The following is a 27341-nucleotide window of genomic DNA, read 5'->3' as shown; positions in this document are numbered from 1 at the left end:
ACAGTTTAGTTTAAATATTATTTAAAGGTAATGCAAATGAGACCATTTATGGCAGGGATGAAGAAACTGTGGTCTTCCAGATGTCATTGGACTCCAACTCCCATCAAATCCAGCTAGCATGGCCAATGGTCAGGAATTTTGGGAGTTGTAGTCCATCAACATCTGGAGGGCCACAGGCCACCCATTGCTGCTGTACAGGTTAGTCTGGATCATTTTTCTTAGCCTGTGTTCATACTAGAAGAGGGGATGGGAATAATTAAATTGCTAATAATGTAACGGTACAAACAGTATAAGAGGGAAATACTGAACAAAATAAGGGCTAGTACATAGTAGCCATCCCTTGGAGGCTATTTAAGGTGATCCCTGTGGTGCCATTTCCATGTGGTAAGCTGCCTATGTGGGTTAGAATATTTTCTCCAAGACACTGGAAGTTGTATTCACATGGAAAGCATGATTTGATCCTCATGATAAGCTATTAAATGGGAATGATTTTCCATACAGAGAAGAAGGAACCCCAACTAATGGCCTTTACATGGAAGCAATTTCATGTGTACCAGACCATCAAGAACTTGGAAGAATCACCCATGTAGCCACTAAGACTGTAAAGGGCAGGTACAAATGTACCCAAAGATCTGAAACGTTTTATCAAGGAGTCTAGCTCAGGATATACTAATCTACAAATAAAACAATTCATTCCACCTACCCTAAAATGCTTCCTTTTAGCTGATTAAACATATTAAGCTTCAGGATGAAACTACACATAGCTTTAAGAGTGTATGTGTTTTTCAAAATAGCAGTTGTGAAGGGCTCTGGATTGGGATTGTGGCATGGGTGGAAGGATTCCCCACCCCCCATGCTGTGATCTCAATGAAAATCCTGTCCCATCCCAACCTACCACTTGTCCCAGGAAGGAAACTGCTATTGGTTCCAATATTTGCTCCAGAATGCACAATACCATTTTCTAGAAAAATCCTGTGAAGCCCTTTTAAGACTTTTGAAAGTAGTCATACTGCTGAGCAAATTTTCAATACTACCAACAAAGGCAAACATTATCAATGGAAATAAATTTTGACATTTTTCCAATTCTAATTTTATTTTTTCTAACATTTAGACCCTTCATTCATGTCAGCATGTCCTAATCCAAGTAAAGTTAAGAACTTGTTTCATGCCATTTTTATTCTCAACACTTTAATGTCCAGCCCAAGTCTGGGGCAAAAACTGATTTTATTTGCCATGGAATACATGTTCCATTTTCAGAACAGCTGTATAGCTCAATGGGAGAAAAGTCCATTTGAAAACCAGTCACACAAAGATGGCTTTTTCACTTGAAAACCAATTAGTTTGTTTTGAAATTTATGATAAGAAAACAGACATCACAAAACCAGAAATTTTTGAACCACATTTCCTGAAAACATGGAAACTTTGAGTCTAGTAGTGCCAAATTTGTTCATGTAATGTTAGATACACAACCATGTGGAAGGTTAGTGTGAACCAGGCTATACTCATGGGGAACCAGCAGCCATTTTTGCTGCGACCATAAAAATAGCTGCCAGTTCCCCATGCATACAATAGTTTATGCATACATAATTGCATAGAGCAAGAGTAGCATCCAGATGGTGCATCCAGATGTTGGACTACAACTCCTATCATCCCTGACCATTGGCCATGCCTTTTGGAGTTGATGAAGTCTAAACGATATCTGGAGGGCACCATGTTAGCTACCCCTGACATAGAGGAATCTGCCAGTGTGAACCAGGCCTTTGTTTCCATGTAACATTGCATCAAAATAGTAGTTCTTCACCCAGATTAATACCCACTCTTGGATTCAATTGCTATAATTTCAGTCCCTTTTAGTGACAGCTATGTATACCACACTTTCAAGCATTGCCGTTTCAACTGGTCCTGCGATAAACCACCATCAATAACATAACTCAGTGACATTAAAAACCCTGTTCGTGTGACACATCTGGAGACTGCAGATATGAGTATGTGGAGGGGGGAGGGGAACTGCAACATACATCATATCTGTTCCCAGTTTTGGAGGAATGCATGAAGGTTGTGAGTGGGACCAGTGGCCACGATCCATTTCCTCTGTCCACACATTCATATCCCCAGATACATTGTTTTAACAGAACTAATAATTGCTATCATCAATATAGCAGTACAGGTCCACTCTGTAAAAAAAAAAAAGAGACTGATAGGTGTAGAGAGTTATGATGAGATGCAACTTAAGGAAAGGCTGAAGGAACTCAAAACAAAAACAAAAAAAAAGAAAGAATATGCTGATGCATTTTAATCATGTAAAGGGATGTCAGAAAAGGGGGGCATTCCTCTGATTACTAAAAAATTGATATCAAACCATGGCACAATCCACAGTGAAGCCCCTTTCATTTATGAGACATTGCTTGTACTGGTAGTTGACACAAACACAATTGGTTGTTCAAAGCATACACAATATGAAAAGAAATATGTATCTCCCTTCTTTATAATATCATTCCATGCTTACATGCTACTGTGAAGTGCAGCAAAAACTGGGAGAGTCTAAGTCACATGTATTGTATCTCCCTTCTTTATCATATAACGTGGGAAGTGGGTGATGCTTGAAATTTTACTTCTTCTCTTTTTTTAACTTGGGTATATGCATGTGCATCTGCACACCTCTGCAGACAGCTTCTCCCCGCCAACAACAGTTTTCAGGAATCCAGCATCTTCTTTCTGACTCACTCCATTAACTTGCATACAGGGAATGAAAAGGCTGCACCCCCAAAAATGGCTGCAGAGAAGGACAGGCACATAGATACCAAAACATTTATGATGCCCATCCAGTCATTGAAAACAAAATGGAGGATAAAAGTTAATTACTACAAATTCACCCCCACCCACCCCAAAGTTAAAGATGGGCAAAAGGGTACCAAGCTGGCTCTGTAGAATCCAAGCCACTCACGCTGACAGTGGTAATAACAGTACACAGATGGTTCACACAGAAATCCACAATGAAAAAACAACATAAGTTTTTTAAAAGCATAAAAGTCTGAAAAATCCCTGAACAAAGGGGCAGAAGTGGTGCTATTACTACAGGTTGGTGAATTCGCTTGTGTGCCTTGCAAGCAAGGAGCGGCAGCACCAGGAACAATACTACTGTAGATTGGACCCATGTGTCTACAAGAAAGTAGTTTTCATAGAATCATAGAACAGCAGAGTTGGAAGGAGCTTGTAAAGCCATTGAATCCAACCCCCTGCTCAATGCAGGAATCCAACTTGGGATAGGGAAAACTTTCTAATTATAACAGCTGTTCATCAAGATAGAAATTTGCCTTGGAAAGTTGGAATGCCCATCCTTAGAGCCATTCCACACATTACACAGAGGCAAGCTCTGGATTTGCACCTGAGGGCATCCTCAACAGGACTGTATCCAGTCACAACTCCCAAACATGTATCTTGTCAGACACATGTCTGTCACATTCATATTTACATGTTTAGACATGCAATGAAAACTTCTTAAGTTTTGAGATGTGTGACATGGTCCTTGGTGGTGGGGAGACATCTGCTGGGGATGGCTTAGGCATTAGCCACCTTCAGTGAAGGGTCTGAGATTAGACAGTTTGTGGGATGGCTCGGTGCCTGCTTGGCTTCTATGAAGTCGCCCCTGATTAGTCATTCTACACACTGCTAAAGCAGCTGCCCAGTGTATGAACAACAAGAGTCAAGTAAACATTGCTCAGGACCTACTGATATCGCTGTACCAGTAAGAGTATAGAGAACTGGATGGGGTAGCTATGCCTCTCAGCACGCCTCCCTGAATGTGAGGAACTGACTGCATGGCCACTCCTGATAAACAGGGATCAGTGGGAGGTAATTCCACACAGATATGTGAATAACATTATTCCCTGTGTACTGTAGCCCTGGGGCAGTTTATTGGATCATCCAAAGATGTGGACGATTGCTGTTTAAAAACCCCACCCCCTTAATAAGCAGAGAATAACTCAGAGTATGAGCCGCAATTTCCTAACAGAGTTATCATCTGTCTGAGATTTGCTAGTTATTTGTAGCTTTCCCAGTCCCACAAGCTTGAGACAGGAAACAAAAATGAAGAAAAATAGAAAAATAAAACCAAATGACGTAGTACTGAAGTATTATTGAAATTGTCACACTCTGCAAGGTGTCGGCATGTGTTTAGAGACGCTCATATGATCACCCAAATCTCTTCTGTTCACCTCCCTGCCTGCCCCCTCAAATGCCTGTGGAATTTTGCAAGACTGAAGGCAGCAGCAAGCCTGAGTCCTGCCCACTCAGTCCCACAGCAGCCAGTCTGTTGCATGGTGCAGTGATGTGGGGCCTCTGAGCTTCCCAGAGGAGTTCAGGTGGAGCAATGCCCATCACATTACAGAGCCACAGACAGCAGACAGTGCATCGGTTGTTTGTGGGGAGGGGGTTGGGGTGCAACTGCTTGCCTAGGAGCTCTGCAGAGGCTCTGTTCTCGCCTCACACCTCAACTGGCAGCCAGCAAACCCTGAGAATGGGAACTGCCATTAAAAAGCTGCAATGAACACCTGCTAACAGCCAGAAAGATCCTTGGGAGGGAAACTGTTGCCTCAGCAAGCACAGAAAAGCCCTTCAGTCACAGTGAAGGAAAGCCTGTGACATCAGGCAGACTGGAAAATTAAGAGTCAAACTAGACATTACACACACACATGGGTAGGAGTACCCTGGCTGACTTTTTAAAACCGGAAAAGCCACTTCCAGAGGGATGACTGGGACTGGAGAACTAGTGGGGATGGGAAATGGGCGCTTCTTTCATTGCCTCTGTTCCTCATTCCAAGTGATGCCCTTAATGGCTCTCCTTGCCGTCTTGTTGAGTTCCAGATTTGTCCTTGATGGAGAGGGCAGATGGGCCTCACTGTAGTGGGCCCTGCAGTTACTCAAGGATGCCATGTACTGATGCTAGGCGTATGGATGCCTACAGGGTTAGCCTGCATGTCTCTGTTTATTCTGTCTTTTTTGTCAATCTGTTCATCCAGTACATGATTCATTATTGTGTTGTGCAATAATAATAGCATTGGTCTTATTATAGTTTGCGTTCTACAACGCCATTTCCATTCTCTCCCACCAAAAAGAAAAAACAATTTTGGTTTTAAAACAGCCACTCTAGTCCTAATCTCAATCATTACCTAAGTAAAACCTATTGATATGAGGCTTACTTCCAAACTGGTCTACCTAGGATGACAAAATCACTCTTTAACTAGCCCCAAAAAGAACATCCCCAAAGTTGTTTTTACAAATTTGTGGCACAATGTGGAAAATATAATCACTCAACATGCTAAAAACAGGACAAATGGCTTGATGATTAAATCCTCTTCCCTTTAAGTAGGGGGTCAAACTAGAACCATTATGACTGAAAAGTGGAATCCAAATATTGAAAATGAATAAAATGTTGATGGTAGCCTTGTGGATGTGTCTGCCTTATTCATGTCTAAAATGAGGGTGGGTGAATTCTAATATTTACATTAAAAGGCAAATGTGGATAAGGGGAGATTGGCCCTAGGAAGTAGCAATAATTTGGGGCAGATTTGTATTGAAGACTTGATTTTTGAATGCTTGCATTCTAAATCATGTGTAACAGCTATATCATAGTTTGGCCCTGGTAACTGGGCTTCATACTTAAGCTGACTGTCCTACCTTCAAGCATTTAGATCCCCTTTCTTGCTTCCTTGTTTGAACAAATCATAGCTTGTATCCAAATCAGAATTTGAAATTAATTTAGATATCATAGCAAACCATGGTCTGTAAGAACAAAGAGGTATGGGAGGGAATTGTAGCGTGCAAGCAAAGAGGGACTGCACAAGCACAGAACCTGTGTGCAATGGCTAAACCATGGTTTAGCTACTATATCAACCTGACCTTAGCCATAGACACACAGCTGGCTGTCATTCTTGGGAAGTGCTGCAAAAGTGCTTTGTAAGCTCAGTGTTCCGCGCTTCCCAAGTGCCAAGCATAGAAATGGCAATGAGCTTTGTTGTCCGGTGCTTGGGAAGCACTGTGCAAGAAGGCTCTACAAGCACTGCCCTGCCTTCACCTGCCCCACAGGACAGGTGGGTGTGGCTTGCCCAAAACAGCCTCATGAACCAAATGGGGAAGCCTGACATACTGGATTAGATACACGGGCCTCTTGCCCCTCCCACTCCAGTTCCACACAGAATAAAGAGAGACATACAGAGGAACCTTGAGGGCTTGCATTGTATACCCCCCCTCCGGTACCAGGCCTATCATCAGCCCATTGTATCCTAGTTGTTGCAGTCCCTGCACCCCAGCAGAGCCCATGACACTGATGCCCACCTGCCCTCCCCATTGATTACACTTTAGCTGCCGCATTTCAGTTGTGGACAGCATGTTTTCCCCACAATGCACCAGTTGTTGCATCAGTCTGGTGCATTGTGGGAAAACAAAATGGTAGCTGGACATTCTCTCTTGGGAGCTTGCCATTCGCTTCTCACAGTGAGATACAAAGGAAGAGGCTACTCTGCTAATTCTATAACCCCCCCCCATTCTGCAGGCAAACCTTAAAGGAGCCCTACCATTTTGGAAGGTATCCCGCCAAGGAGACATTGCCAACAGCATCCTCAAACCCGGGACCAGCCTTGCTGGTACAATCAGTGGCAATAATTTTTGTTGTGGGAACTGACTCCTTAAGTGGTTGCTATGAATTCATCTAAAAACCCTTTTGCCTGTTTTAAAAGGAGAGAAATGGTAAAATCCTCCTCCAAGCAGAAAACCAGCAGAGGAAAAAGAGTTAATGTGCAGCAGTGTCATACAGTTGGCACGGAGACTATTATTTTTACTTCCATGAACAGGAAAACATAAACCAGAAAGAAAAATAGCAAAAAGAAAAACCCACACGTCTCAATGCCAGCAGCATCACAAAGCAGTTGAAAGCTGGCACAACCATTCAATGCCACCCCCTGACATGTCATCATCCCCACTGCTGAACTGAACCTTCAGACTGATGAAGGAAGTGTTAGGCTGCATCATGCTTGCCTTATAGTGGAGGAACGGAAGTTCTGTTGTTTGCTATTTTGAATCCTAGTGCCAGTGGAAAAGATATGGGGGGAAAGCCACAGGCACAACCCAGCTTGTAAACGCAACACTTCAAAGGGACGTTGCTTCCCAGCACCTCCCACCAAAAAAACACAGAGGATTGCTTTGCCTCCCCCACCCCCCAGGTATTTCACATTCTTAACTTTAATTTACTTGGCTTTGCAAATAAATCTTGACACACTGAAATCATCTTCCATTTTACAAAAACTTCCCAGCCTGGGAATAAGGAAGCACTTCCCAGGGGCCAGTGCCACAAGCAACTCGAACAGTGCTGATGTACACATCTGGTCCCGTACAAGGTGGAAGCTAAACTATATGTATAAATTTTCAAATCCAAGGTTGGCTCTACTTGAAGGCAACTTATTCCTCAGACCCTCCCCCCCTCAGTTGAGTTACAAGATTCAACCACATATCATTCTGTCACTCTCACAAGTATGGAGCTACCTTAGTCAGACCATTAGGTGCTATCTAGTCTACACTGAATGGCAGCGGCTCTCCCGAGTCTCAAGCAGAGATTTTTCTCATCACCTGCTATCAGGTCCCATAAACTGGTGATGTCAGGGATTAAACTTGAGACCTTTTGCATGTAAAGTATATGTCTTCTATGGGCCCCATCATGGCAGGAGAGTTGTGTAGCCTTTGGTAGCTATCATTTTTAGGGCAAAATCTTTATGAGTAAGCTGCTCTGGATGGGAGCCACGGGACAGTGGATACTCTCTTTGCAGAGGATCTGGCTGTATGTTCTGCCTCTCTGTTGGTTCATTAAAAACCACACCAACTGGCAACCCCAAATGAGAAAATGGGCATACTGAAGCTCCCTTAGAATACGTGCACTGTATCTGAATAACCTCCATAGACGCTTCCAGACTGTGGCTATTTTCAGGTGGGATTCAGCCACATATCAACAAATTCAGATTGTGCAATTAAAGTTGATTTGGAGCTCATGCACAACAAACTCATTTTACCCAAAGGCTGGACTTTTTGAGATAAGGAAAGTAACAAAAATGCAGTGGTAAATGTGGGATAACACTTGCTTTGATGCTATCTAGCCTCCTCACAAACAAATCAGACTGAATGCTCATTAAGTAGGTACTGTTGTCTAATCTCTCTGCAAACAAGTCAGGATGAATGCTCAATAAACAAGTTGTCTGGAAGTGGTCCATGTCAAACGGCTTCTTCTTCCTCTTCAAAATGCAAGAAGTAATAATACACCCTCTAATTCTTCAAATATTCTTGTGTCAGGCCTAGAAAGAGGAATAAACCCACAATATTGTCTTTTAATCCACCAGGCCCTTGCATTTGTATCTTGTCTTGCCAATCTCTGAGAAACATGGTTTGAAAATTTTCCCTGTTCCTTGGAAGACAAGAAGTTTTCAACACATTCCTTCAGTAAGGAAATATATAAATTACAAGGTTAAAACAAAATCTGCATTAAAATAATACAGAACATGTCCCCTCACAATCATATCTATGGTTGCCTTTGTCCATTTAGAAGACTTCTTAGAGGTCTTTACATTCAAGTGGTATATAATTTTTTTAAACAAACAAACAACCAGAACTTAGTAGAAACAGGAGTAACAAACATCCCTGTTTCTGTCCCTTCATCTTTAGCTGTTCTTGTCACTCTTCATGAACTCTCTCTCCCCCTAGTCCTGACTGTACCTAAACCTTCCATTAGTTCAGTTCAACACAGCTATAGGGTTCTAAAGGAAACAAAGTCATGTCCAGGAACAGCTAAATGAAAATTTATGGATGGAAAGGCGACTGGATCTTTATCACAGCAGTTTTAATGAAAACATTACTATGGCAGTTTTTACAAGAGATGCTTAAATTCTTTTTTGCATTTCCTGCATATGAAATTTGAATGCAAAACCTATGTTGGCTACCTTATACATCTGATTTAAAACTAACTCTCAATTTTGAAAATGGCTCACAAGTGGCACATTCCAGACATTCTTAGTACCATATGAAAACCATTATTATATTCAGGCATAGCTATTTATCGGTTGTGGCTGAACCTTAGACTACTATCTTAATATATTTTAACATTTTTTGTTTTAATAGAAAATAGCCTTTTTATATTTGGTGGGGTGCTGATAAGCCCTAGTGGCAGGAATGTGGTTTTTTTTAAGTAATTACAGTAGGAGCTGCGGTCTAGACCGGAACCATAGCATGGGGGAAGGGGGTCCTTAAGCCTTTATCCCCTGCTGTGGTCCTGATCTGATCTGTTATTTGCCTCAGGAGGAAAGCTCTGTTGGGATAAGCAAGCTTGCATGCTTTTAATAGGGAGATGTCCCTTCTAGCCAGAATTTGGGGACACCTATGCTTGTTTACTGTGACGTAACTTCCTATTGATAGGTGTTATTTCCCTTCTTCTCTTCCACTTCGTTAAGAGATGTTGTTATTAGCATAATTCTCCACTAAACCACAGGAGAGAGAAGCCTCTACAGGCTTCTCTTCCAGATGATCCCAATCATGGACTAAATCTACTACCTACTTCTATCATTTCTCTGCAAGCTAGAGCCTATGTTTCCTGAACATATGAACGGTTGTGAGGAAACATTCTTAATGCTTTTTATCAAAGAAGACTGTCTCTGTTGTTTTTTTTCAGCTAGTCTGTATGAGGGGAAGGCAGGCTGGTTAATTCTCATTCCACTTTGCAAAATATATACTCTGCTAAGAAATAGAACTACTTTTCATTTTAAACCAAATAAGCTCCATGTGTTGCCAAAGCTTAGATTGTGACCTCATTTCACCTGTAAAAATCTGAAATGCTCAATGCAGCACTCAATGCAGCACTACCACAAATTATGCAGTCAAGTTTTCCACATTTGGGGAAATCGCAGGGGTCAGCACACCAGGAGTGCAATGGATGAGCCTCACTCTGGGAAAACCACCTTCATGATCATGGTATCTCCCCTGCCAGGTAAGCAAATGTATATTCCATAATACAAATAGAAACTCTGATTAGATCCTGTGCATCCTCTGCCCCCTCCAAAAATAACACAAGGCCTGATACAAGTTTTAAAACATCTCATCACTGACCTCATTTTTGTGAAGGTATAGTATATACGACAGTAATTTTGCAAGGATGTAGCTGTTACTTTGTGAAAGGACTTGATGAAAGGCAGAAAGAAAAATAAAAAATGCGGAAGAAATCTCAAAATGAGAGCCACTGTGGTGCAGTAAATGGAGGGCTGAACTAGGATTGGGGGGGCTCAGCCTCAAATCCCCATTCAACCATGAAGCTCACTGGGCAATATTAGGTTAGTTATTATCTCTTAGTCTAACCTACCTTGCAGGATTGTTGCAATTATTTTTAGCACAATTGAATGCACAGTTGTTGGTTGCAAGTCTGTTGAGCACACTCTAGACACTTTCCTTCAAGGTTGCACTTTTGTTGGGAAGATAATGCATTTTCTCAGTGCTGGATGCATTATATTTTGTACTCTGGAAAATGTCAATTTTCTAGGCATTGCATCCTTTGCCATTCTTATATTTCTGTGACAAATGGTGATGAACAACACAACTTTCCTGCTGTCATCTGCAACCATTCTGTGAACTTTTAAAGAGTGTTTTTAAAATGCTTTTGTATCCTGGGTGCTCTCCATTGAAAAATATACAATGACTTTTAAGAGAGAAAAAATTAATCCCTGGAAGCATGAACCACCACTTTTTATTTTACATTGAAAGACTACTGCATGTGCTCCTTCTCTCCAGCACAGAAACATATATTTATTCTCATTTTCCCTTGGTTAAACAGAAGTATATGGCAGTCTGCCTATCCCACACATGCACATCCCTAGTCCATTATATCTAGATTGCCTATTTCATTGAAAGGGGGTTTCCGTGCTATTGAAAAGTAAAATGTGGCCAGGCCAGGCCATGCATTCGCTGATTGCCTGGACAGGGCCTAAAAATAAAAGTTACTAGGACAAGATTCAGAAAAAAATAGCACTGATTTTAAATTTGGAAGGAAATATTGGAATTAACAATTACAAAAAGTTCTAGCATTGTATTCAAAATGAGCTAAAATAATATTAATTCATTAGAAACAAAAGCTAGTCTTGGTTTTAAGAGGCTGTATTATTTCTCAGAGTTACCAATCTTCTTGTCTGGCAGATCCAAAACTGTATTAAAATAGAAAAATATTTTTGAAAAGGCTTAACATTTTCAATTTTTAAAGTGGAAGAAAGCAACTGTTTGTACAGTTTTGATGTGTTTGGATCAACTGTACGATAAACAAGAACATAAGAAACTAAGAGCCCTGTAACTGGATCAGGCCAATGGCCCATCTACTCCAGCATCCTGTTCTCAGTGGCCAACCAGATGCCTATGGGAAGCCCACAAGCAGGACCTGAGTGCAAGAGCACTCTCCCCTCCTGCAGTTTCCAGCAATTTGGTATTCAGAAACATACTGCCTCCAAATGGGGAGAGAGAGTATAGCTTTATCGCCATAAATCTGACTATGTGAAGCATCCTCAATTATTTGTTTCAGACATCTTATAAAGACGTATATTTTTGTGCACGCTTTCCCTGATCCTTGAGATTGGACCCTGAACCACTGGATTTCTGTTTTTATGATACTGTTTTACTGTTTTTATGTTGATTTGTACTGTTTTATACACTGCTTAGAAATTTTTAAAATATTAAGTGGCTTAGAAATAGTTTTAAATAAATAAAAAATAAAACCATTAATAATTCTGATCTGGAACTTGAGGTGATTACAACGCCACGCCACGCCCCAAAGTTTCACACCATATATGGTTTTTTTGCTGGGTGGGTCAGAGAGAGTCTTCTTAGACTATTGTTAGCTATTTTATGGAACAGAAAGGATCCAATGCTTTCTCTAATGAGCAAAAAGGTATTTGTATGATAAACAATGCAGAATTGCAGAATTGGAAGAATGACAAAGTCATCAGATCTGAACACCAAGCTAAACCATCCATTCTTTATTTTCACACACTTAATCCATACCACAATATCTTACAAATACAGAGTCAGAATGTTCATCCCATCAAGGTACCTGCAGACAGTAGGTACCTGTCTCATCCTGCATCCCATGTCACTAGTCTATCTGACCTGGAGAGAAAGTCCTTCATGAGGTCAGAAATATCGATCAGAGCTTTGGGAAGCAAAACTCATCAACTGATAACAGTTTACATGACAGGCTTAGGGTGGCCATGTGCCCTACTTTGCAGAGGACAGGCCACTATTTGAAGGGTTGTCAGAGGACAGCTCTCTGCTTGAAGGTCTGTCTGGTCCAGGTAAATGGGATAAAAGGGACCCCTGTCTTCCCGCTCTATATTGCACTCCTGCCAAAAGCTAGAAGGCCCCAAATTCTCAGTTCTATGTGGTTTAATCTGCTGATCCAACTGCTTTTCTGGGCCAACATCTCTCTTGCTCCATGCTATCAGGGTGGCCATTCCGTGGCTCTCCAGATGCTGCTGAACTACACCTCCCATCAGTCTCAGCCAACACAGCTCATGGTCAGGGATGATGGGAGCTGTACTCCAGCAGCATCTGGAGAGCCACGGAGTGGCCACCCCTGTAAAGGGTCTTTTTCCACATTTAACATTCTTCTTTTCCATTAATATAAAGTACAAACTCTCACTGCATTATTACATTATGAACTGAAGGCACAGTTCTGTTGCATGCATCAGGCCTTATTCACAAAAAGCATCACATCAAATAACAATGAGTGATGCTATTGGCATTATCACTATAATAGGGAGCAACAGTTACTTCAATACTAGGAAATCCCCCTTTCCTGCAGATGAAGTCAAGTGTAGAGAAGGGCTGGTTTTTTTAATGGCATTATTTTAACACAAGCATAAGAGCATTTCACTGGGTTTTCCCCCCTGGGCTCTATGCAAAACAGCTGTCTAAAGTGAGAAGCCAAGTCAAAACTTATTTTTCCCCTGTAACAGTGCCAAGATTTCAGAAGAGAGAGAGCAGAGAGAGGACTCATCTATTTGGGAAGCCTTTTTGGAATTTGGATTCCAAAGACGAGTTTGCTGAAGCAATAATTCCACAGCAGTTGTTTTTCCACAGAAATCACAAAATGGTGGCATTGGCTTTTCAAACGGCTGCTGGTTTTTCATTCAAGATGTCTGATGCCATAAAAAAAAAGCCAAAATCAAAATGTGAGTGGTTAAATTTAAGAGCCTCCTACTCATTCTGTCCACTCAAATATCAAATCCCAAGATTCCGCACTGGTACAACTGCCCTCAAAAAGGATAAAAAGGAGAAAAATTCATATAATTCTTGTACTGAATCTGCTTATTTTAAATTTTAATCCACCAGAAGACTAGCATAAGCCCCACTTAGGCTGGGAGGGTGCACGTAACTGGGGTCCTTGGTGGCATACTTTTAAAGATACATTACACAGCGCAGCAAAACAAAAAGAAACGCCCTCCCTATCTTTCAGCAACCACATGCTGATGGGAGTCAGTTGTATTTTTATTTCTTTTCTTTATCACATTTATATGCCGTCTTTCCTCCAAACAGCTTGAGGCAGGCCCCTCCCCCCCCATTTTATCCAACAAACACCCTGTAAGCATGTGCAACTGGTCCAGGTCAGCAAGAAAGCTTCATGGCTGAGTAAATAGTTTATAGTTTGTTAAGGGTGCTGGGAATTTGTAGCTTTGTGAGGGGAAAACCACAGTTCCCAGAATTCTTTGGGGGATGTCATGTGCTTTAAATGCATGGTGTGGATCTGAGCACTACACCATAATGGCTGTTTTGATAGAAAAGCCAGCTAAAGATCCCCCCCACAGTGAGTGGCTCAGGGGTTACGTGCCCTGCCACCTGTGCAGCCGTGGTCAAGCTGCATAGTCCCAAGGAGCCCAGTTGCCCCCCAGCTGGCAGTTGCGGACAAGGAAGGGGCTGGCTTGTGCAGCTGTGGCAAGCTGAGCAGGCCCTACCAGCTGCGGAGGACTAGCCTCAGAGGGAGGCAATGGGAAACCCCCTCTGAATACTGCTTACCATGAAATCCCTGTTCATAGGGTAGCCATAAGTCGGGATCAACTTGAAGGCAGACATTTTTTCATATTTGAAGTATTTTCATTGGGAAAGAATCGGAATCAATACTGATCTCTTCCACAAAAGTAACACTGACTTTCAATAAAGTTTCATATTCTAGATCTTCCTGGTCTTGAAAACTCAAAAAGAATTAAGCAAACATTCTGGGAACAATTCCCTCACCCCCATCTCAAGTCCAAATAAAGGTTGTGAAGGCATTGTGTAAACAACATTTCATATGAAATGTGGAAACATTTCTGGGAAATTATCAAGGTCTCAAAATATGTTACAAAAACCAAATATGTACACCTCATTTTTCAGCTCAGATCCAAGCCCATACTAATGTAGCAAAGGCCTGATAGGGCTTCCTGCATCCTGTAGGAGTTTATAATGGATTTGATGGTGCTCAAGTTCTTTGCATCATCCACATGATGTCATCATCATCAAAACACCAGCCATCATTCAATCCAGATTTACAATAGAAAATCCAGTAAGTAAAAATAACCTGTAGTACAATGGCAATTGCTGCTGGTGTAGATCATTAATGCATTTTTAAAATGGGTGGTTTGTCAAGTGTGTGGTAATGATTGTTTCAGTGGCCACACCACACCCCTACTTCCATTTGCACCTCATCTCAGCATAACCATGCAAAAAGATGTGAGTGTGCCTATTTCTACCAATTGCCATCTGCAGAACACATATTTGAATTTCAGCAACCCAGTCAGGAACCACTGTGCTCGCAAGATCTCCACACAGTACATGTGGGGGATTAATCCCACCCTGTAGCACACACGTCATTGTTGTTGTTTGTTTTTAAAAAATAATACACTTTACCAGTCTTGTGCAATCCTTAGGGTAAAAACACACTCACTATTCTGCCGGTTCCAGTGCATCTCCACCTCTCTTTTCTGAAAATGGGGGCATACAGTGCTAGTCAAACACCACCCCTTTTTACTGTAAAACCTGGTAGGAGCTGCTCGGGTGTGTTTTTTAAAAGATTCAGCTTCAAAGAGACTTCACAACTAATCGGCAGATCAACCCAAGTGTTTATCCACTGGAGTATGCATTTTTCCTTCAAAATGGTTGTAACTGATGACTGACTATTACTTTGTGCAAGCTTTGAGGATATAAAGAATGTAAACTCTTTGTTTCAGCTTGAATAGCTACAATGCATTACTTGGCTCCAGTTTTTAGATCTGGTTCATTTGTTCTTCAAGCAAGCTGTGTAGAAAACATTTGAATCAGGGCCACAAGCCCAGAGTCCCCAGTTCACACATGACTGCTGCCTATTGCTTCTAATTTAAGACCCATTTACTGGAATATAAATAATTTGTCTAGCCCAGAATCCTGTCTCTTAACACCAAACACCAGTTCCAAAAGCGCAGATAGCACTGTAATGCAACAATGCAGGACATTAGAAGAGTACTCTAGTCCAGTCCTATCTCTGTCAAACAGTTCTCAATCAACAGGCCTGATTCATATAAAGATGTCTCATACTGAGTCAAACCATTCTAGCCCAACACTGGCAGTATTCAGATGTCATGCTAAGCAATGATTTAGCAAACTGAACAACCCTAGTCTCCTCATGGCTTGTACTCCCCCTTCCTCCTCTTCCCACATAGCCAGGAGGAGTTCACCAGAGTGACAAACAATTGTTAATCTTAATCTTAACTATGGTTAGTGTCAAGTAAGACAACTTCAATCTATGGTTTCTGAAACTGGCTTGTTTAAACTAGTTTAGCCACAGTTCTAGGTCTGGATGGTGTGATAAGCTGTGGTTAATTGAAAGTTTATGTTTTTGAACTCCCCCCACCCCCCAGCCACATGGGGAGGAGAGAGCATACAAATCTGGGAGAATGTTAGGCTCATTCAGGTCTTGCTAAGCCACAGTTCCGCATAATGTCTGAATGCAACTATCTAAGGCTAGCAGTGGCTCTCTTAATGTGTTAGGCAGAGGTCTTTCCTAACTTTGCTAACTGAAGGCCTCTCCAGATGTCCTTTTTATTGCACATTCATAATGATTTGTGCCCATGATGTTATCAGGACAGTCATACACCATCCCACTTTCAATGCCATTTGTGCCTGCAAATGTATTGGGGTGGTTATACTGCATTGTTTCCATTCAGTTCATATCCTATAACTTTCTGCTGAAATTTTGTACCTTTTCATACCACAAATGTTCTGGGTGCTTTCTTTTGGTGCACGAAGTATGCCAGGAAGCTAACAAAGCAGAATAAACCTACCACTAATGCACTACTGTGTCAAGATTACAACATGTTGCAGAATACACCCACAATAAACACCAGTCTGGAGGGGCCCTGAGAGCTTTTTAACTTGGGAGATATTGGGGATGGAACCCGACTGAACACTTCTGCATGCTAAACAAGTGTACATTTTTTAGGCAGCTGGAAACTCACAACCCACACTGAAGATTTGTGGAAGGGTATAAGGTTAATAAGGACCAACCAGACATGATGGTTCCATTATTCATGGGTGTGCAGGAAAGGTAAGGGTTGCTGATCTCTTCCTGTTCCTGCATCTTACCTTCTCACAGTCCATTTGCTCTAGGCATTTTTCTCTACTGCTAGGTTCAATATCAGTAGTAAGACAGCAAAGGAGAAAGTGGATAGAGCAATATGGCGAAGCGACATAAAGCACATGAGGGGGGAGGGTTCAATGCATTTCTTCCACATACTCCTTTTAATGCTGAAAAAAGGTTATGTACACACTTACGTTTATGCTGGCTCCAGTGTGTTCCCACGTCTGTTTTATGAATCCGATTGCACATGACACTAGCCATGCTCCTTTCTTTCACAAAAACTTTATTTATTTATTATTTTATTTATATCTCGCCCTTTTTCCCAGCAGGAGCCCAGGGCAGCAAACTTGGAATTTTGACTTGAAACTGTTCGATGGATCAAGTGTTGCAACCACAAGGTGTGCACAACACTTTGCTGGGGGTGGCCCTAAATCTCTGATGTCAGCAGAGGGGGGAGGGTTAAGCAGGAAGAGAAGGTACCAGGGCGACATTCAGAGGCAGGAATTCCGAGAGAGGTTCCTGTAATGGCTGGGTGCAGTTAGGTTTAATGGAAGTGGGGAAGGGGAGGGGAGCTTCCTTAATACACCAAGTGCTGTAAAGACAAAAGGAAAAGAAGGAAAGGTGATGATTTCCAGGGGGGTGGAGTTAGTGGAAGAGTGGGGAAACCAGGGAGAGACAATAGGCTGATGGAAACACATTTAAACATAGCGATGTGTACCAGGATTTGCAAAATGGAAATGTAGCAAGAAAAAGCAACCCTGCTGAATTTTAAGCCTGTAATATGTACATAGCCTTTGGCTTGATATGCTTTACATGTGAAGCATCAAAACAAGTACATGTCTGCAACTGCCACATCTACTTTGAACCTCACTCTTAAATCTTGGCTGATCTGAAATCATGGGCCAGGCAGATGCTTGTATCATTGTGGCCAATGTACTTTATAACCCAAATATCTAAAGAGATTGCTCCATATGAAATGTCGTGTTCCTAACCCTGAATAGGTAACAGACCCAGTCAGCAGCAATTAAGGACTGTAATTGCAAATGTTAATAAACTAGGATTGTTTTCAGTTTAGCAAAGTAAACATCAATTACATCTCAGCATCTCCAACCAGCTGTGTGCCTAGCCCCGTGGCCTGTCCCCACCCCCACCCCTCTCCCTGGTGAAAATGTTGTCATGCCAGAGTTAGCCAACATCCCTTGTTGACACCACAAAGTTTTGTATTTGAAATTTGTGGAAATTGCTGTGCTGTGCACAATTACAACTATGAAAGAAATCCTTAATCACTACTGATTCAGAATTTCCCCCCATATTATCCTGAATATCCAGAATTATTTCAAAAATAAATATCCTGACACCATGACACAGAAAGTAAGCACTGGAACCAGTGGGCGATTTGGAATAAGAATCTAGTATACTCATTTTTAAATCTCAGAACCCTTTCTGAAGAGATAACATAGCACCATGGCATGTCCTCAATTCTGACAGATTTCAAAAGGCCTTAAGCAAGCATATTCTGAGGGCTTATCTACATGGGAGCAAAACATCGTATTAAGATGCTGCTTCTACCTCCCTTTTCTGTTTGCAGAGACCACATATGGGGCTCAAAGCCAGCTGCAAACATGGTGCTTTTCATTCACACTGAAGGGAAAGGATCAATCATGCAGCTTCCTAAAAACCACGCCCTCTTAAGGTCAAAATTCCACTTTCTCTGGTTACCTTGGCAACCAAGCATGCTCAGTTTGTTCTAGAGTTTCATTAAAAAAACCAAACCTGAAGTGTGATTATTTGTATTTTCACTGCTACAATCCAGCTGGAATGCAAATATTTGCTTGAACAGTGTTATGCTTTTGTGCACAAATTAGGGGGGGAAAGAAAAATAAAGCACGGTTTGCAGCAGGGTTGCAGAACGGGAGCTAGATGCCAAACAGCAAATGCAATGAAAAAAGGGAGGAGGGGGGAGTGGGCATGGAGAGGGGAACAATTGACACACCCACCTAAAGCATCGGAGTAATGTGTCTACAACCACAAGAGATACGAACTGGAGACATTTTTTTCCTTCCTTTTTCGGATTAAAAGAGCATTGGTATACTATAGATTTAAAGGGGAAAACTGTATTCTAGCTTCTGATTGCCTGCAACGTCATGTGATCCATATAAGGGGCTGTGAGTAGCACCAGACCCGCACTAACCCTCTGTGTGAACCAGCCCTGAGATGGAATGACTAACCAGATGTTGTTGGATTCCATCACCCATTAACTGATGATGGGAGTTGTACTCCAGCAACATCTGGAGGGCCACAGGTTAGCCACCCGGTTCTAAGATTTCAGATCCTTCAGGAGGATTGTTGACTATCATTGTTCCTTAAATTATGGGGGGGCTACATACTTAAACAAAAGAAGAAAAATAAATACTAACAATTGCAGCTTTAACTCAAACAAAAGAGTAATAAAGCAAAATTAATTAGCTCCCTTTGCAGGATTGTATTGTTGGCTTGGTTGTGAAATGTTTGAGATCCCACCCTTCCTCCCTAAAGGCCCAAATCCCAGACAGATGTATTCTAGGAGGATATCGGGGAATGAGGTGAAATAACAACACAGCAGCTATCATCATCATACCACCAAACCATGTAACCCACAAAGGCAGCAAGAGCTGCTGTCTTTCCAAAAAGCATTCTCTTCCCCTTGACCTGCCTGCCAGACCACTGAAGTAGAGAGGCCATGAGACAGATCCTTTTTCAGCCTGTCCTGTGTAGATGTTTGTCAGTCATCCTGTGCCAACCCTGGATGAGACTAGTGAAGCACAGAGGAAGCAGGCAGTAACTCTCTGCCCCATATCCCCTCTCCTACCCATCCCCATCCCCAAAGGGCCAGATTCCACCCTGTGAGTAGTGAAGAGAGTAATGTGCCTAAGCAGGAGGCCCTATCATCTCCTCTTGCTACATTGGCTCTGCTGAGATCAGTTCACACATGGCCAGCCTCCGTCCTGCCCTGGAAAATGAAAGCAAACAAGAACTAAAATAAGGCTTTTGTGGTGGTGTGTTGACACTACTGGGTCCAATGAAAGAACCTTTCAAATCAGACACCTAAACAGAGAAACAAAGTAAAAACTCATTGGACAGCAAGCTTTGGGAGTTTTCAGACCAGATCTTCTTAACTCTCAGATTTGATCTTGCCTGGTGCTGCAAATCCCAATTACCTTCCAAATCCTATCACAATTCAATGGAAATCTGGAAAAGACTCAGTCTATCACAGAATGAGCTACGCATCCCATGTATCAGAGGTATAAATGATTCCCTGGACACCATGTAATTTTTTTTTTAAAAAAAAATTAAATTGTGTTTTTAAATTGTTTTTGTGTTTTAAAATTTGTATATTTGTTTTTAATGTTTTTAATTGCTGTAAAGCACCCAGAGAGCTTCGGCTATGGGGCGGTATATAAATAAATAAATAAATGCTCTGCTTTTATCAAAGCTGGTTCTAAACCAGACATCTCTCTATATGATAGTTGCTTGGGAAACTCTAGGTATATGTAAGAATTTAAACCAGATGTGGATAAGGTGTCTGTGTGGCTGGCAGAGGACAGTCCTCTACCTGGACAGCAGCCTGAGAGGGCAAACAAGTCACCTGGTCACCCCATTATGGTGAAATAATTATAGTAATTATTTCTAAATCTGCACCTATAGATATAAATTAACTTTTGCAAATTTTACACAAATCTGTGTCCTCATTTTTTGGTGAAGCGTTTCCTCTTTCTTGGTGATGCCTAAGTAACAACTTGTACTGTGAACCAAGTTCAGACACTCAGCACACATTTATTGAATTTTTAATGAGAGAAAGAGACTGGGTCCCTGCCCCCAAATGCCCCAGCCTGCTGAAAACTTTAGCGGCATAGAATACATAAAGGAGATGCATGAGTAGGATTGTGTGTCAAAAGAAAAGCACACTCTATAGGTGGAACGACAGTTCCTTTGATATAGAAAGTGTGGGAAAGGGAGGGGATGTTTTTATTCTAGGAAAAGACTCACTTTATGCGTGAGGCACTTTGGAGCCTCTCTTCTGCTACTGTTTGGTTTTTATGACAAGGTTTAATCTGGGGATTCTTGTTAGCCACTTTGAATTCCTTGGAAAGGAGGTGCAATATAAAGAAATAATAACAACAATTGGTGTGCATGAGTGAAAAGACAGAAATACAGTTTTAAAGGTGCTTGCATAAGGCGTTTAAATCAGTTGATGGCTATGCAGGAAGACAGATCTACAATCATAGTTTAACCTTTCCACTTTCTTTTGTCACCTGTGAACGGAAGTGTTCTACCCAAAGTGCATTTTTAGTACTCCATGGCTTTTCACAGACCCAAGAAAAGGTTGGAAGATCAGCCATTCTGCAAACAGTTAACACACTGACTTCAGGAAAGAGAAACAATCTTCAGAGCAAGCAGAAAAAAAGCCAAGAACCGCCAGGAATGTTCCTGATCTCCTTAACACCCCTGTAGGGTATTACAGATCATCACTAGTGACACCTTGCACCTCATGCCAGTCACGGCTAACAGGACGGAAGTTCACAAGCCTCAACCTGATGCAAAGTAAGATCCCTGGAGGAGGCATACAAGGCAGCTGCAGCATTTCCAGGCACTGGCACCTGAGAGAGGAGGTGGTGCAGAGAAAAATTTGCCCAGAGCATGGGGGATGGGAAAAGTGCCCAGATAACCTAGCTGAACTTTTTTCTTCCGCCTGCTGTAGCAGTGGAAAGCAACCTCTTGCACCTGAGGAACTGTCAATTAATTTATCATGGGTGGGATTTTTTAAAACACATAACTGAATGAAGAGTGTAAATTATCTTTATTCTAACACCATTTAACAAGCTACCCAATGATCCCAAAGGAGAGCAGGGAGAGCCACGGTCGGTCAGTAGCTTCGTAGGGTTGGGAACAGAGCCAGCATGATGGTTGGAAACTATGAATTCCAACTTACATTTTCTCAGCCGATGCAGGTAAAAAAACCCTTACCTTAACCTTAGCTGAGCACCATACCCTTCAGCAGACCTTATTCAACCCTCATATTCCTCCTCTGGCTTAGTAACACATTTTCCTTCCCAGAACCTAATCCAGGAAGCCCTCATCCCTTGTCCCACTACTAATTTAAGCTCTGTCTGCGCACAGTCAGGAGCTTTTCAAAGTTTTGGAGGTGGAATGGTGGAGCTACGCACTTTACAACGGTCTCCAGACAAATGAGTTTTGCAGGTTTCAGAGCAATATCAGATTAAAGCCAAAACAATTGCCTGAAGAGCAAGCTGCCTTACAGCAGCTGACGTGTACATCTTGGCATGACTACGGTAGGTGCCTACTGAATACTGCCCCATATTTATTTATTTATTTATTTATTACATTTATAAATTGCACACTCCTCAACACCACATGCCCAGAATGCTTTGGAAATTTTCAGTATTAAAACATGAAAGAATGAGTGCATGTAGGCCTTTAAAAAGACGAAAAGAATTGTGTATGACTATATCTGCTTAAGCAATGCCATATCATTCCAGAACACTTTCTTTTTTTAATTGAAATTGGCTAGACCAGAATGAGCTTGCAAGCTAGTCTGCCTTCCCACCCTTCACAGTAGGCTCTCCCCTGCTTCCCAGTTATTTTATTTATTATTTATTACATTTATATACTGCCCCATAGCTGAAGCTCTCTGGGTGGTTTACAGCAATTAAAAACATTAAAAACAAATATATAAATTTTAAAACACAAAAAACAATTTAAAAACACAATTTAATTTTTTTTTAAACAACTTAAAAACACATGCTAAAATGCCTGGGAGAAGAGGAAATGTTTATAGTTATATTTGAATGGCTTTTAAGCTATTGATGATGCTGGCTCAGGACTAGGGATCTCAAAGGGTAAGGGGAAAGACACTCCCATTGCTGTTCAGAAATTGCCTGTACATTTTAGTGCAAACTGCCTAATCCCACCTTTTTATAACTGAGGTGGAAAAGTTCCCTGCTCATCAAGGTGAACTGGAATAAGTTCTCTCTCACATAGCAGGACAATAAACTGGACTTTCCTTCAGACCTTCAGGAGATCCAATCCTTCAGTTTAACAAGAAAGTAGTAATAATTATATTGTACTGTACAAAGCAGCACTTGGGCCAAAATGTGGGTGTCTGGCATGCTTTAATTATATTTGACAGTTTTACTGCCTTTTACTGCCCATCCTGTTCCATGCACTGGGCCTTTTAAAATGCCCTGCAATTCATGTTATGGAGGCTATTTTCTTTTGTGTAGGTCCCCATTTTCCAGGAATAATGCTCCCTCTCTCATGCAGGACTCCATTATTGAAATTAGAACACAGCATTCAATCTTTTTTAAAAGGACAGAGGGAATGCACTGTGCATAGTGTAGCCTTGCTATTCTACCCCCAGACCATCACATGAGAACAAAACAGTGCACTATTGTCTCTGTTCAAAATTTGCAGGGCTATCTTGCAAAGGCTAAAATACAGTTGTAGCCTCATTTGAACTGGTAAGACTAAGGTAGCCTGCTTATCATAAGAAGCTGGTTATTGTGAGGAGATGCCAGACAACTGAACTTGAACATGCCCAATCTCATCTGATCTCGGAAACTAAGCAGGGTCAGGCCTGGTTAGTACTTGGGTGGGAGACTGTCTGGGAATACCAGGTGCCATAGGCTTGATTCTGGCACTGATTCCTGGATTGGACTCGACGGCTTTATAGGCCTCTTCCAACTCTACTATTCTATGATTCTATGAACTGCTGCAATGTTGTGGCTAAGAGAAAGAGCTGAGAGGTTGCTATAGGCCAAATCTCATCTCAGCCATGAACTTACTAGAAGACTTAGGCCATCTCAGCCTCAGTCCCACATCTGTAATAAGGGGTACTGTGATAATGTACGTGAAGCTCTTTGAACAGTGCTAATACACATTAAGTATTGCTAATAATGTCTGGTGTGTGGAAGTCAATGGCCATCTAATTTTATGAATATGAGTACTCTTATTCATATTACTTATGAATAATCTCTGTGATATGGGATCACAGAATACAGCTGTGCCCAGAACTCTTCAGAAAGCACTTCAACGGGACAAGCCTAAACAATATAGCTCATCAACACTAGTATACCTCCCACCAAATTTTAGATGGAATGGTTGAGGCTCACAGGCTGATAATAAGCTTAGTACGACATTTCTAGAATCTCAGTAATGCAAATAGACACATGTAAATTCTTCCTAAACATACTAACTATACGTATGGTTCTATTGCTTACATAACCCGCCCTGGGTCCACGATAGGCATGATGGAAATTAAACAAATAATAAATTCCTATATAATACAACCAGAGAGAGAAAAGGCAAAGAACAAAGGACAGATAGCCTTTATGCTGTTCACTCTTCAATGAAGAGTCTTCATATTCCAATACCAGAAATCGGAAAGGGGTTAGTTTGCCTTTTGCACCCATGAATCACTCCATAATTTGAACATGTGATATTACATATCACATTCATCAATAGCCCTTTACCAGAAGACAAGAATGACAAGCACCAACATGGCAGAAGCAATGGGGTACATGGCAGGTGTTGTAAATGAGGGTTGCCAGCCTTTGGATCTAGAAAGGGCCCGTTCCTATTTGCAAAGCATGCCTCTGCTAATGAAGGATATCTTAGCCTAGTATAGTCAGTGTCATTCGGTAGATAATAAGGAATGCTCCAAATGTGGCAATATAGCACAGATCCTTAGCAATTAAACCATCATGAGCAATAACTCTTTCTCTACCTTCATCAAAGGAAATTATGATATGAAGAAAAACAAACATACCCTTCCACTGCTCATTAAATTGTTTTACGTACCATGAATCGAGAGTTCATGTTATTTCTGTTTTACTTGTCTATCTTTTAAGCCTGTGTCCAGAAGACAGCTTTTCAGAGAGCTGTAGAACTGTCATTTACTGTGGTGCATATGTGGTGCATCCCAGTGGAGAGACTCAAACAGGTTTTGCAGGTTTTCATAGGGTTTAAGCCTGCACCGCAGAAAAACATCAAGCTCCCAGAAGCCAGACTAGCATGTTGCAATAAATGAGTGGACCTACTGGCATGATTGTTATGAACACCTATACGATCATGCCTGTGACAAGCAATACTTTTGGAACAGCTTTAAAGGTATTTTAACAAGTTTATTTTAGCATGTGAAAACAACATATCCAAATGTACCTTCCTTTTAGCTGTTTTTTAAGAAGTGAAAAGTTTCCCCTAGAAATAAAATTGTCTTAATAAAAAATTAATTGCAATAAGTTCTAATAAAGTGCACTACCTCACTGACTTGTGTAGCTCCAATTAAAAATCAGGAAATTGAGTGAACAGGCTCTCCTTCCCACTGTACAGGAATGATCTATCCTTACTCTCCTCCAATCTATTTGCACAATAATCAAGCCTCCAATGCAGGATCAGGACTAGTGCACAAGAAATAATAAGGGAGTGCTGAAATAATCATCTGTACACCGTCTTGGGACTAAGGAGACATAAAAGATCTCCCATGGCATCTTTAAAATGTAATAGCAGCTGTGGGAGGGCCCTGAATCGGACTGGGAGCACTTTCCCCTTGTGGTTTTCCCAATTAAAATGTCCCCTCCACCCCCACTGCTCTTTGTTCTTGGGGGGGGACATACAGGAATTAAGAGATTTGCATAAAGGCTTTTCTCCAACCCCCACAAGAGCTGGGAAGCATGCATCCTTTTTACATCTGAGATGATACATGTTGAAGACTTGTGATGAAGTTATGACAGTTGGCATTTCTTTAAGGCTGTTATCTACACATTATTTTTCTGAAATTTCTCATTACCTTTCTTAATAGCACTGAAACTATTAGCACTGAAACCTAACAATATTAGGTTGGAAGCTATTAAGGCAGAAACTATAATTTTTGATGTTTATAGCAATAGCTACATAGACAATACTGCCACCTTTTAGGGTTCAATATCACGCCATCTTGGCAAACATGTGTTCCCAAATCCACATTTGTTGAGGTAATGCAAATATGGATCACTCACAGAGAAGAATCAGAGGGAGGGAGGGGGGAGATCTGCTTAACCAGTCCTGTATCCACAAATTCTTCCCTGAATATGCCCAAGCCCAGGCAGGGGAGATGTTAGTCCCAGGCTGTTTCTCTCCTCACTCACACATTTCCCTTATGAGCCTCGTTGGGTATCTTTTTAAAACAGAAAGGGGTATATTAAACATTTACATGATTAAATACAAAAAATTATAAAGAAGCCATAGGGCTAGGAATACTGTTTTCCTGTCCTTAAAATCAGCAAAAATCTAGATTTATGGCCTACAGTATCCATTGGTGTCATCTCCTAAGAGCTATAGTAGGAGGACAAAAGCAAGACTAAACAAAACAGTATAGTGGGGTCTCACTCAGGATTTATTTAACCTGAGTGTTATTTTCTAGGTAGCAGTACAGGATGGGCTTTCAAACTTGGGTACATTGTAGAACACTTCTCCACTAGCCCATGCTGTTGGTTTTGGCAGACACTTCCCCCTTCCTATCCTCATCCAGTGAGAATCTTTGGATAAATTCTATTTCCTGTCCTACCACACCTCTACCCAGTTCACTAGATTTGAAATTGATCATGAAAACTCAATGGGAAGATAATCCTAACTGTGTGACCTATCATATAAAATCTTTGCCTGCAAAAATTACCTTGTACAACTAGTCACCGTGACACCATCTCCAGTCTCCCCAAAGTGCTCTACTGGATGGGCTGTAGTACAGGGAGCTGAGGGGAATCTCTCCCCAAACTGTGCAGAAGCAACTTCCAGTGCAGAGCATTTTCAGAGGGCTGGAGGTGTTGCTGTGCAGAGGAGGGGGGCTGCAACGTGAGCTTCTGCCAGCCCTGTTATACACATGGCACACTTAACTCTAAATCCTACCCATTGTTTTTGACATCTGGGCACATAAATTAAAAAGAGACCTTATAAATAAAGTATTTTTTGATAGGGTACTTCTGTTAAGTGAAGTAAAAATGGGATTGGCCTTTTGGGCCACATCATCACCACCACAATCCGGATTATTTGCTATATGACAAGAACAACAAAACATCTTTCTCTATCTATATGAATTTCATTCCTCTCTCTCTTATGTGACTCTGTCCTTTGCCCTGTCCTTCTTCCTTGTTATTTTCTGCGGTGACCAGAAAAAAAATCTATTGTTAAATCCCTGAATGTTCAAAATATGTCCATCAACTACTGACCCTAAAGGATTTTGGAGGAAAAGGAATCCTATCCAGATAACCCTAACCCTAAAAGTAGCCTTGGGTCAAGATAGCCTTCCTGAAGCTTTCACTGTAGTGAAAGCTTGTACAGTCCTACTGTATGCATACAAGTATGCTCAAAAACATAAGCATAAAATGAACACAACGGACAGTTCAGCGATCAAGTTACACTCTTTAGCCGCTCAGTTGGTTGTTTTGCCAGCAATGAAGAAAAAACTGTTTTAACCACCATAATATAAATGTCAGAGGTGATCCAGCTGGCTCATCTCACAAGTTTGTCTAGTACTTGCATGCTCGATTTGGGATTTGATTTACATGTCTTTGGAACATGATCATTTGGATACATTTTTTTAAAAGTTTCTTTAAGTCATTTTATCATGATCATATAAGCTGTCTTATGGGCACCA

General features: G+C 41.3%; 1 protein-coding gene and 1 pseudogene across 12 annotated transcripts in view; both read right to left on the bottom strand.

The window, feature by feature from the left end:
- The window catches only part of NFIX (nuclear factor I X), a 328284-nt gene that overhangs the window by 141931 nt on the left and 159012 nt on the right, over positions 1-27341 (bottom strand). The window lies entirely within an intron of this gene.
- On the bottom strand, positions 9872-10026 carry LOC133375943 (U1 spliceosomal RNA; annotated as a pseudogene).

This window comes from Rhineura floridana, chromosome 1 (genome assembly GCF_030035675.1).
Source record: "Rhineura floridana isolate rRhiFlo1 chromosome 1, rRhiFlo1.hap2, whole genome shotgun sequence".
NCBI classification, from domain to species: domain Eukaryota; kingdom Metazoa; phylum Chordata; class Lepidosauria; order Squamata; family Rhineuridae; genus Rhineura; species Rhineura floridana.
The sequence above is the reverse complement of the archived record's forward strand: the minus strand, read 5'-3'. Positions and strand labels throughout refer to the sequence as shown.